We start from the raw sequence: 13,056 nt of genomic DNA on the forward strand, positions 1-13,056 counted from the left end.
TCCTTGTTTTAGAGTTTGGCACAGCCTTTACATGTTACTTAGCTGGAAAAAGTATTATTTCACTAGTGTAAGTAAAAACAATATACACAGGTACTTGATTGATGTTTTGGCTAGGATGTCCAGGATATTCTAAGCTCTTACAATTTAAGCTGTAGTTTTTGCTGCGATGGCATGGCAGAGTAATGTTTAAGAGTCCGAATCCAGTGGTAATGCGTTAGGTCGTATAAGGGCTCTAAGCTCAAGTATTGCCCAGTACAGTTTTCTCACAGTGTTTAAATGTTTCATTAACTTCTTAACAACTAATTTGGTTTTGATTGCATCTGATGTGATTCAGGGACAACTTGTGTACAAAAGCTATTGGAATCATAGTGGTGTGGGAGACATATTGATTTACTCCTGTCTGTGTGTGTTAGTGTCTGTCTGTCACTCTGTCACAAATCTTGTCCGCACTAAGTCGAACATTTCTCATCCGAACTTCACCAAACTTGAACAAAATGTGTTTGACAGTAAGCCCTCGGCCAAGTTTGATAACTAGTTAAATCGGCCCAGGCACTTTGGAATTATGGCCCTTGAATTACCGAAAATTAGTGATGCTAGTGATACAGGTCTTGGTTCATGGTTGACTCAGATACATAATGAAAGGCCATTTACTCCAAAACATACTCCAAAACTATCAAAGGTATATTTTCTGTGAGTAAACAGTATGTAAAGACAGACTTACTATTCAGACAATAAGGCAGTTGTGGGAGACATGCGCTTTTTCCAAAAGCAGCTCTATAAGATATTGTTTTCATTTCATAAATTAACATACTGATGAAGGACAGAATGAAATGTGAATATCTTTCAATTATTTTACCAAAACTTCTTTGATCCCAAGTTGCTGATGTTTTTCTGTTAACGAAATTTGATGAAAACAGCCTACATTGTTATGAGACTCTTCTATGATATATCACAGTTATATAGAAATTCCCATGTGTTTAGTGTGTTAAATATTCATTCTTGAATCCAGACCAAAATGTGTTAAATCATCATATTTTAGATTTTTGTGAAGGAATTCATTAAAAGTAAAGAAATTAATTCATAAAAAAATGACTTCTGTCTGCTTTTTACTCAGTGAAGAAATTCATTTATACCTTAAATGCAAAACTATATTGGAATCGTGCGTGTGGCAGTCAGTAGAGTGCCTTGCTCGAGGCACAACTGTAAAACTCTGGCAGCTTTCCCTACCGTTTGGTATTGGCACTTTGGTTTAATAGATGTTCACATTTTCAGAACATAACCGATGAAAAAACTTAGATTTAATAAAGCTTCAGCGCTCGTGTTCTCATATTGCCACTCTGCGTGGACTTATATTTCCAGTTCGTCACAAGGGACGTAAAACTAGATGGAAATCTATTCAAATTGACTGCATACTGGGGGCTCTTATACCATACAAATTGAAGTAAAATGATGCTATCACATTTTGATAGCAGGCAGCCATCAGGGAATGTGGGTTGATTTATCGGAAACATGACTTGAAAATATGCAGCGATCTTGTTTCTGGACATTACTGTTTTACATATTAATAGTGTTTACTGAAAATGCCGAAAAGCTGTGTTACATTATTTAGTAATGTGTATTTTGATTTGAAGTGAAAGTATTGGCCAGTAAATCATCATCATTATCGCCATCCCGGATTTTGGCATTGTTTGAGTTGGTGCTGTCACCATTGTTATTTCCATAAATGTGACACCAATATTTTTCAATCGGCATTGCTATGACATTCCGAGTTTTAATCTATAAAATCATTTTCATATCCATTCAATTATGCTGTTAACAGTGTAACTTGGTACATCGTGTCAAGTTATGATTGGTTATATATTTATGATATATCTTTTAGCGCCCATTACATAGACCATCATTGTGGGTCTCATCACCTAATTGAAATACAGATTTTCTATTGCAACTACAATTGCTTACGTCAAAGTAATTTGCTATAGTATATATTCGTGTCTAGGCTGTCTATAGATAATTATTTTCCGTATTGAAAACTTGATCGCATTACTGAATGTCACAGGAAAATCATGTCTCTTGTCCTACCAATCAATACTGTATCAATAGCGTAATTTCAAAGCAAGGTATGCTTTTATCCTGACGTGAAAGTGCATAGGGAGAATTCTCTGAAAGAAATGAGATTATAGCGGTATGCATGTAATTCCGGGCTCAATTCTACGCTTGTATTCATTTGTTGTTTCATCAGGAACAGCATTAATTTGTGAAAGGCCTGAAGAAACCTTCCTTTAATGGCATGTTGTAGTGAAATAATAGGGTTACATTGCATACAAGTATAGAAATATTTATACAACTTAGTGAAGTAAAATTAGCCTGTTCCACTGTTTAAATTCAGCAGTATGGTCCGGAGCCTGCAGCCCAAATGGCCTGGCATTGCTGACAGGCATTGCTGTATGGAATTTACTGTAGAATAAAGGAGTAAGTCTGTGTTACTTTGTCATGCACACAGTGGCTTTGAAATTTATTTGCTCGGGCAATGCTTCCCTCGTTTATGTTTTACATGTTGATTCACAAATTATGAGTAATTTGTATCAAAAGCATAAAATGCAAATTTAATTTGCTATTCAAAAATGTCAGTAAGATACCTTTACAGTGAAAAAGTACCTAGCCGAGTCCCCTGTTACCTGAGGTCTCCTCCATCACCCAGTCAACTTAAATAGCCCAGTCAGGTGTATAATTGCCCAGAGGGGAGATGTAATCCTAAATTTAATGATATACTAAAACTTGGGAGCATGTAGCCTTTTATTTCTGAGTGATAATGGACCTTCAGAAATCCTGCCATGAAGAACAGCAGACTAAACTTAGCATTGTCAAAAGTTCTCTTCCAGTAGGAGCCCAAGTAGCTGTTCTTCTTTATTACCAGAGGCCATCCACTTTATTTGTATGTTTTATTTGTGCTTGTTTAAATTCAAGTTCAAAGTAAGATATTCATATTAAAATATCTTATTTTGTGTCTTATTTGTTTATACTTACATTGTCTCTTACTACAAGGTTCATCTAACTGCTGGAGATTTTATTGTTTTCATCTTCATATTCCCATTGGAGACCATTGCGTTCTCCTTCTTCATAATTCATCTTCATGATGGAGGCCATAGTGTTTTTGTCTGCTTTGCTCGACTTCCCAGAGAAGACTATAATGTTCCCGTCTACACAGTTCATCTTCCATTTGTGGAACCACAGTGTTGAGTGAGAACCATTGTGTCCTTGTCAGCTGAGTGCTTCTTCCAGGTGAGAATGTTGTGTTGTCGTCCTCATGGTTCTTCCCAGAGACATTCCTGTTCTTGTTAACACGGTCTATCTGCCAAGGGGAGATTATCGTGTTCTTGTCTACACACTATCTTTCCACAGAGACGTGTGTTCTCGTCAACACAGTTTGTCTTCTCAGTGGAAAATATCATCTTGTCAACATGGCCCATCTTCCCACATAGACTATCTTGTTCTTGTCTTAACGGTTCGTCTTCCCACAGAAACTTATCGTGTTCTTTTCTTCTATTTGGGGTTCACATGTTTGTTCCAGCACCTGTGACCATATTATATCTGGCAATTTTATATATTGATACATGGAAACTCTAGAACCTGTCAATACAACCTTTTATAGTAGAAATATAGTTTCATTATCTTTTACTCAATAAAAGTTTCTTTCATTGCCATGGCAACAGCTTCAGGGATACAGAATATTACTATAACGACCATACACCTTCGTCAATAATTATTACACATAATTGAACATATCACTATTAACATGAAAAAGCATTGAAAAATCTCAGTTTATTTGAATTGAACATGTAAAAATACCCCCATAAATTCACATAAATCGCTTTTGTCAACATTCTGTGTGTTCATTTCAGAGTAAATCATGCTTGTTCAAAAGATTATAAAACTTTATTATTAGAATGATCATGCGTGCTTTACAATGTAGCAGTGAAGTAATCCAGGTTATATTACGGCCCACAAAATTTGTGGGTAGGTAAAAATGTATTCCATACTTTTAAGGAAGTGAACCTTGCTAGAAAAAACCTAGGGTATGGCAAGCCCTCGGTTTTCTGAAAACACCAGGAACACCGCCATATCATGTGTGCACCTAAATGTGCCGCTCAGTGGGATTTCCATACTGGGTAATTAGAGTTGTCTTTCAGAAATATTTCAAATCTTGCTTTCTGCAACATAGATGGTGTGGTGTGGCCAGTGATCACAGATTGTGTTTTGATTATTCATAATTATAGCTGACATCGAAAAAATTAAATTAGAACAAAGAAAATATGTTAGCACTTGTGAATGACATAAAAAATTGTAAGGAGGTAGTCATAACGGAGAGAAAAAAAACCTGGTATATTACCATAAAATTCACCTTCTTTTTGGTCGCTTTCATTCTCCTTCATTTCCATAATACATTAACGGTAGCTGATCCTGCCGTTATGAGCAATTTATTTTGTGTGATTACTTTCAGTGACTGGAGCAATGATAACCCTAGATAAAATATAGTCGCTATCATATTTTCCAAGTAATTAATCTGTCATGTGTTTATTAAATTGTCATTGGCGTTGCTGGATTAATGGGTGTGCTACTGAATGTATACTACAAGTAACATATGTTTATGGAGGTAATAGGTGTTTGTTGTTTTCAAGACTGAAGTATGTCATTGTAACTGTTTCAGCTCCCTGTGAACCTTCTGTCAACATGCAGAGAGATTGATAATTAAACTGTGATACCAATAATAATTCTTTCATAATTAAGGGTTTTTGGGGACTGAAGACTGCTGGCATACAGAGGTGAATAATGTTCCTGAATATAAAAAGTGGTAACAGTACGATCCATCCGTTTTATTGTTATTGAGTCACAAATCTTTGCATCAGTACGAAAATATTGTAACTAGTATGAATAAACAAGCAGATACAATACTGACGTAATTGCTGGTCGTTAATGAAAGGTGGCAGCTTTATCATAGGTTTGACTATACATTCATTACCTGCGGCCTGGAGGCCGCAGGTATATTGGAATGCAACAAGTAGTAAAGCACATGGAGACTGGGCGATTTCACGTGATATTTTACCGATTTGCGATTGGCTTATCGCCTTTATGGAACGCCGTTATTGCAATAAAGCTGGCACTCTGTATGATATATACAGAGAAAGTCTTGTGACCTGAATTCCTTATTTATTATTTCATATTACTTATTCAAACTTTCAGCGGTGATCAATATTGATACCTAGTTGGGCATAAGGGATTTTTAAGATTCCTCTTTGTCTTTGTTTGATTTCATGGATTATGGTCTTGAGTTGTTGTTTTTTTTGTTGTTGTTTTTTTTTTGCTCTATATGTCAATTAAGTCCAAGTGAAGGCATGAATCACATTTGTAATAGTTCTAGTAAAGTATTTCAATAGTCAAGGAATGTGGCCTGTTGAGCTAAAAGTTATGCCATACATGAAAGGGAAATATAGTTATTTTTGCTCAGAACAATAACTTTCAGAATTAAGAAATATATATTTCATAGGTCTACTTGTACAACATGTAGAATGGAGTTATTTTTCCTATGTAAAGCGTAATGGTATGATAAAAAAAACAAGTACGATATTCACTCATAAGTTACTTTTTAGCCTGGTATAAATTTTGGCCGCAGGAAATCTTTCGACTTGTATATATTTAGCTCAGTTCATTTTGGACTCATTTGCTAAAAATAGCTGCAAGATTATTTGTATCACTCTCCAGTTGGCTTATTTGAGTCATTCTCAAATCTGCTTCCTACTGATGTCATACAAGAACTTTGGTTCATTGTGAAATTCAAGAGATTTCCACTGCACACATTTTGTGCACATATAATCTTTTACATAAATAAAGTTTGTAAAAGCCCTAGGAACCTTTTTCCACCTCAGTCAGATCAGAGGGAATTGTCCCCACAAGAAAAAAAATTGTCACAAAAAGTTACTGTAAAAGCCCTAGTATAATGTGCATTGATGTTATTAATACCCAACCCCCAAATCCCCTAATAGACAATAATTGTCAACTTCTTTTTCTTCAGTTGTAAATAATTGTCTCAACCATTTTGTAAGCATCAGAAAAATGTGAATTGTACATGGAAATTTATGGTATAATATGACATATAATTAGCATTATAAGTATTGTATGGCTAATAATTAGGACCTTTTGGTGTGCCTAGTATAATGTGAAATCATTATATTTCTTGGGCATGAAATTTCATAGTTTTAAAAAATTACCTGAAACAGTTATTTCACAGGAATATATATTTGTTTATTTCCCCTAATCAAGATTTGTAAATTTGATTATTCATTTGAATTTAATTTCATAGATTAACGTTGCAACGAATTCCATGCAAAATAAGTCCACCGTCAATATTAATGATTTTGTAGTAAGAATTTTTGTAAATTTCATCTGTTTCTAAGGCCTGATACAAATTTTAGCTGACTCAATTCTGACTTCAGCTCAATTTGCTAGCGAGACCCCTTGGAGGCAGACAGGAGACAAATACGTCTTTTTCCGTCGTTTTCCATTAAGTTTTTTTCCAACAGTTTAATTTGATGAACTGCAAATTGGTGACCAAATGAATTGCTATAATAAAAAGTACATAATTTTAGGGTTGACGATGCAAGCAACAGTAGCTGGTATTGATTTCATCATCGCATGCTAACCAATAGTGAATCTACTCGAAAAGAAAACCAGTAATCAATCTTTTCCTAAAACAGGATTTTAAGCATTACAAAATACATTAGCGATCGGTTGCATATTTCATCTTTCTTTTTTTTTCTAGCCGTGGCTTACTTGTAATTACACTGGCGTTGATATTTGATTTATTTTTATATAGTTCAGTTATACAGGTAAATATTAAATAGTGTAGGATATAGCTGAGTGATTCAGTGTATGTGTTGTAAGGCTATAATCTTCCAATGGGAAAGTAAATCGCACTGTCGAACTGTAATACATATCGACTTCTCTCAATACTAGTGTACACGTTGGTTACTAAGGGCATTACAGTATAGCTAATATCTCTTTCTCTTTTTTTCCTTCCCCTTTTTCTGTGTTTTTTCTGTGACTGTCAGTTCTGACCTGCAGTTTTACTGGACTTTATTTCAATTCTGGATCATGTAAGTATATTTTTTCATAAATTTTATGATATTTTAAATCACCGATAAATCACTGCTATGTAGTATTTTAAAAATTTTGTGCCCCTCCCATTCAATTTATTGTATTACAATTGTTATCTGTGTTCTTACACCCACACTTCCATGTTTAAAGGGGATATTTTGAAATGCATGTAGAAATCATGATAAACTTGGATAAAATTTGTTTACAGTTGATTTATTTATCACACAATTATCAATAAAGTTTGCATAAAATAAAGGTGGGAATTTATTTTAATTGTTGAAGTTTTTTTGTTCCTGCTCGCCCAGTTACACAAGGGAGGGTGAAGTACAGGTCAAAATCGATGACAGAAATAATATGTATGAAGTTTTCACCTGAAAACATCTTGTTTAGTCATTGTTTTATATTAAAAATTGAGATTTTCATTACAAATAACTAAAATATTTCTATTCTATGTGCAGGAATGCAAATTATTATATTTGTATAATATGTTTGAAACCAATTTTCTTTCTTGCTGTGCTTGTGTGTAAGAAAGCATGTGTGTTATCCGATAATATGAAATCAGATATAATTTCGTACAACTGTTTACAGCTGATAAGCCCAGTCTGGCTTGTATGTTCTGGTGCATTACATTAAAACATGCAGCCTGACATTTTGTTGTTATTTCTTGATGCATGGAAAATACAAGGAGCTGACTTTTTGAGCACAGCTCTGTGTAAATCATTATGCAAGAGACAGGAATGTACACAATTTCTACTTGGGAAAGACATCGATTGCACAGATTCAAGAATTTTGTTATAAATTCTAGAGTGACATAATGAATAAAGCATTTGGTTTAAGAGGGTTAGGAGAATATTATTGCATTTTATATAAGTTACGCCTTTTGAGTTTGAATCTTGTCATTGGCAAGATTGGACAACAATTATTATAATATAGACGGTAACTAAGGTCACCGTAACTGGGGTACAGACAAAACTGAGCAGCTATCAGAAGTACAGGTTCAAAGGTTGTAATTCTGAATTTGGGGACCAGTCTCAGAATGCAGGCTTTTCATTGGCCAATTTGAACATTGTTCTCAGAAACAACCAATCAGCTGCTTGAGTTTTTAGACTGGTCTAAATTTTTATATCATAACCTTGGAACACAAGTAGGAAGCAGTCTAAGAGTTTATTATTATGTAGCGTTACTGAAAATGAATTTAGGTTATTGAGCGTTACAAGAAATGAAGTTTATCAATCTATATAAGGGTGTTCAGTGTTAACGAAAATTAGGTTTTGAAGGAGCAGTGCAACGGCTTTACATCTAAAATATCTTAAGTACGTGGAAGAGCTGGTCATTCAGGTGGAAGGCTGTTGAAGGTGAGTGGAGGCGTACTTAAGTGGGCAAGATAGCTGTGAAGTGTTTGATCAAGCTTTAGAATTAATAAATGATGTTCTTCCTAGGGAATTAATGGACAGAAACATTATAAAATACTCTTTTTATTGAATGCATATGATTAACTAGGCAGCAACTGTGTCTGATAAAGAGCTAGTTTTCTGTGACGGGCATTTCAATGTCATGATTATAGTGTTGTTGTTGCTGTTGTTAATGATGATCATGAAGATGTTGATGGTGACAATGATTTTAATAGAAACTTTTAAAAACTGAGGCTACAAATCTTGTTATAAAAATTTCAGGCATGTGCTTTACTTACCCGTAATAAAGTTTCACATTGTCCCTATGCACCTATGCAAATTGTCGAATTGTATCTCAACTTAAACCATCTCACCAATGATTTTCTCATCACCGACATGTTATTTTACATGAAAAAAAAGTAATGTGAATTACATTAAAGCAAGAAATAAATTAATTTACTATTTACCCAGATAAAAGATATTTACTAAAAGTTCATAAAAAGAGGTTTGAATGTGATTAAATTATTGATTGAAGTAAATGAGAATTGGAGAAGAAGGTTGCGAAATCGGATTTATCCATTTTAGAAAGAAACTTTATCGCCTGAAGAATGACAAAGACAGTTTTATGCAATAAACCTGTAGTTAGCTATTCTGTGAGAGAGATTAATTTATTTCTGTGCAAAACATACTGCTGAAAGAAAACATAGCAACAAAAAAAACCCCAAAAACAATCACTTTGAATGAAACAAGAGAATTATATTGTGTGATCTTTTTAATTTAAAAGCATTTTATGAAAAAGATTGGGGAGGTGATGGGGATGGGGGGATGAAATGAGAACAAAAAATGGTGAGTCTACAGCTATATGAAATTGAAATTTTATTCAAAGAGCTCTTTGATAAGCGATTTCTGTGAAACTGTTGGAACTTCTGAGTGGTATCAGAAAATGAAATATTCATATTGAAAACAATCTAGTAACAGTTCAGTTTTCTTGACATAAAGCAACTTGTTCACACATTTTAGGGGAATGTTTTTTTCTCTCTCAAAAATAGATAAAATGTGGGTACTAAGAAAATGACTAGTGGTACAAAATTATTGACACATCTTATATATGATTTTTTGCAAGATACCCTAGTTAATGACCAAAAATATTGTGCAGAAAGGAGTACACCGTTGCACTGCTTTATAAATAATGGAGAAAACCAACATTCCTCCCACTTTAACACTTACTTTCACACACCTACCATTGTTCAATGTCATAATTACATAGGTTCTGTGCCAAACTTGGCAGAACAATTTCACCCAAATTGTGAGCGAGTACCTTTAATTAGGTCAAAGTAGTAAAGTAAGCATAAAGAACTTCTTTTGGTGTGTTACAATAGCCAGAGTTAGCTGTTTGAGAAAATGATATTGTTGTAATTAGGAATCTGGCCTGGTACCCAGTATTTTTGCTGGCCTGGTACCCAGTATCCATTTATAGAAAAAAATTTAATGCTCACAAAAGGCATTTTAGAATGTGTGATGTATGGATGGACATAAATCTGTGATCAAAAGGAATTGAAATGCCTGAATTAGGTTACTGTAATATTTATGCATGGACTAAAGGATTCTATTTTTAGACTGGATTGATTTATGGATAAGTAATTGATCGAGAAGGTTTATTTTTGTCCTATTAATCAGATGCTATAATCATTACAACAGTAAGTAAAAATGAATAGAATGTTGTTTTATACTTTTTTCTAAATGTTTTCTTCTGCTATCTGAATACTGTTTCTGCTCGGAACATGTTATTCAGGTCAAGGGAGATACTGTCAAAGGTCAAGGACACTAACAGCTGCATAAAAATGTTTAATGAATATATTTACCATTAAGGGGGACCAGACGAAATTCTCAAGGCAGCCTTAATATCCAAGCCGCTTCGATGCTACAGTGAATTAATGTTGTACTAGGATGTAGATTTTTTTAAGGCCGGGTCATATGACAGAAAGAAATGATTCATGCTATCTCAACCACAAAGATTGCTGTCATTTCACAAATCCGCATTCTATCATTTCAAAGTCGTGCACAGTTTTGTTATGTGTTATCACTGGAAAATTGGTCAGATTAATGCAAATAATTGTCCCAAAGTTTATTTGTTTTTATAGTGATAGATTATGACAGCAGGATGTGTTAATGATACAGTGTTAACTATTTCAACTGTCATTGATGACTTAAATTTTAGCCTGCTAAATTTCTAAAATGAACTTGTCCATCTTTCAATTTGGACAGAACCATTAATTGTTAAAGGGGTGCATACCAAAAAGATACTGACTGAATGGCGACTGGTGCAGATCATTATAAGACTTATAAATAATGTGTTTCTCCCTTAGTATTTGATGTTGCAAAGATGGTATCATTTGTTAATATTAAAATAGGGTAGTGAAACTTGCATTAAACCAACACAGAATTCAATTCATCAACTTTATTACATATTAAAGACCCTCACAAGAATTGTGCCAATCTTCATTTTATTAGCTCATCTGATTTTTTGAAAAAAAATGATGAGTTATTGTCATCACTTGAGCGGTTGTCGGCGTCGGCGTCGGCGTCTGTGTCGGCGTTGCCTGGTTAAGTTTTATGTTTAGGTCAGCTTTTCTCCTAAACTATCAAAGCTATTGCTTTGAAACTTGGAATACTTGTTCACCATCATAAGCTGACCCTGTATAGCAAGAAACATAACTCCATCTTGCTTTTTGCAAGATTTATGGCCCCTTTTGTACTTAGAAAATATCAGATTTCTTGGTTAAGTTTTATGTTTAGGTCAACTTTTCTCCTAAACTATCAAAGCTATTGCTTTGAAACTTGGAATACTTGTTCACCACCATAAGCAGACCCGGTACATCAAGAAACATAACTCCATCTTGCTTTTTGCAAGATTTATTGCCCCTTTTGGACTTAGAAAATCAGTTTTCTTGGTTAAGTTTTATGTTTAGGTCAGCTTTTATCCTAAACTATTAAAGCTATTGCTTTAAAACTTGCAACACTTGTTCACCATCATAAGTTGACCCTGTATAGCAAGAAACATAACTCCGTCCTGCTTTTTGCAAGATTTATGGCCCCTTTTGGACTTAGAAAATATCAGATTTCTTGGTTAAGTTTTATGTTTAGGTCAACTTTTTCTCTTAAACTATCAAAGCTATTGCTTTGAAACTTGCAACACTTGTTCACCATCATAAGCTGACCCTGTACAGCAAGCAACATAACTCCATCCTGCTTTTTGCAATAATTATTGCCCCTTTTGGACTTAGAAAATCATTTTCTTGGTTGAGTATTATGTTTAAGTCAACTTTTCTCATAAACTATCAAAGCTATTGCTTTAAAACTTGCAACAGTTTTTCACCATCATAAGTGGACACTGTACATCAAGAAACATAACTCTATCCTGCTTTTTGCGAGAATGATGGCCCTTTTTAGACTTAGAAAATCATGGGTAGGACAATATTTCTATTACACAAAAAAAATCAGATGAGCGTCAGCACCCGCAAGGCGGTGCTCTTGTTTAACAGTATACAACATTGGAAAAAAGTACAAAAAATGCCTGGCGTATAATGTTGTTTCAGAAACACAAAAAGAAGAATGTATTAAAGAGCAAAGTTTCACTGTAGTCCTTTTGTTTAGGGAATGTCATTAATTATTCACCAAAACATTTACAGTTTTGCCCATTAGAGGAAATTGTTTGTTGTCATGACAGAGGTGTCTTTGTGAGTTATTTCGAACTATAATAATTATGTTCAATGTTTACAGTCCAAAAAGAAAAATTCATGTTAGTCGCTTATCTTTGCCATGTTATATTTCGGCATGTTTTGAATTGATTTGAAACTTACTCATTTAATAGCAATTTTTCCGAACTAATAAAAGTCTTTTTCATCCTGTTTTTTTTTGTAAATGCATTAAGATTATATCCGCAAATTACCTCAGTTAGAAATAGCCTTGAAGCTGGCGGTTCAGATACTGTCTGGAATAATGATGATAAGCTTCGTTTGAGCTCACATTTTGAGCTCTCCCCATTTCCACTGATGGATGTGTAATTGTTAATTTTTGAAGTTTTTACAAGATAAGAAATATTAGCAATAAGGCTGCCACCAGTTGTTGTAGGCCAGCTGTGGTGCCACCTGACCTGACTCATCCATTCCAGATTGGTCAGTTCATATGGTCAATCGGTCATAGCCTTTAAGTGCTTACAGCAAATGATTTTACATTTTGTGTAATGCTTGAAAATTTTCTGGCTTTCTGAAGCAAAAGTAAGCAAATTTATTTTGGTATCACAGGTATGATAAAAAAAAAAATGTTTTCCCCCAAAACATGAAAAAGATGAAAAATGCCTAACAGGAAAGGTAAGACAGGTTTTGAGTGGGCAGTGCTGTAGAATAATCAGAAAAGCTCTGGAATAGGGCAGGTGTTAATTGATGCCTCATTTTTTGATAAATGCTTTAATATACCAGTATGTCAGGTTCCTTCCGTTATGAATTACTGTATGCTA

General features: G+C 34.2%; 1 protein-coding gene across 11 annotated transcripts in view; it reads left to right on the top strand.

The window, feature by feature from the left end:
• LOC128555649 (polypyrimidine tract-binding protein 1-like) overlaps positions 1 to 13,056 on the top strand; it is a 145,912-nt gene that overhangs the window by 63,329 nt on the left and 69,527 nt on the right. Inside the window, exon 1 of one of the 11 annotated variants that reach the window (XM_053538662.1) lies at positions 6,955 to 7,148. The exons of the other annotated variants lie outside the window; for them this stretch is intronic. The gene's annotated coding sequence lies outside the window, so the exon portion shown is untranslated. Of the gene's footprint in view, positions 1 to 6,954; positions 7,149 to 13,056 lie in introns of those variants that run through there. 11 annotated transcript variants of the gene reach the window in all.

Source organism: Mercenaria mercenaria, chromosome 3 (assembly GCF_021730395.1).
Source record: "Mercenaria mercenaria strain notata chromosome 3, MADL_Memer_1, whole genome shotgun sequence".
Classification (NCBI taxonomy): domain Eukaryota; kingdom Metazoa; phylum Mollusca; class Bivalvia; order Venerida; family Veneridae; genus Mercenaria; species Mercenaria mercenaria.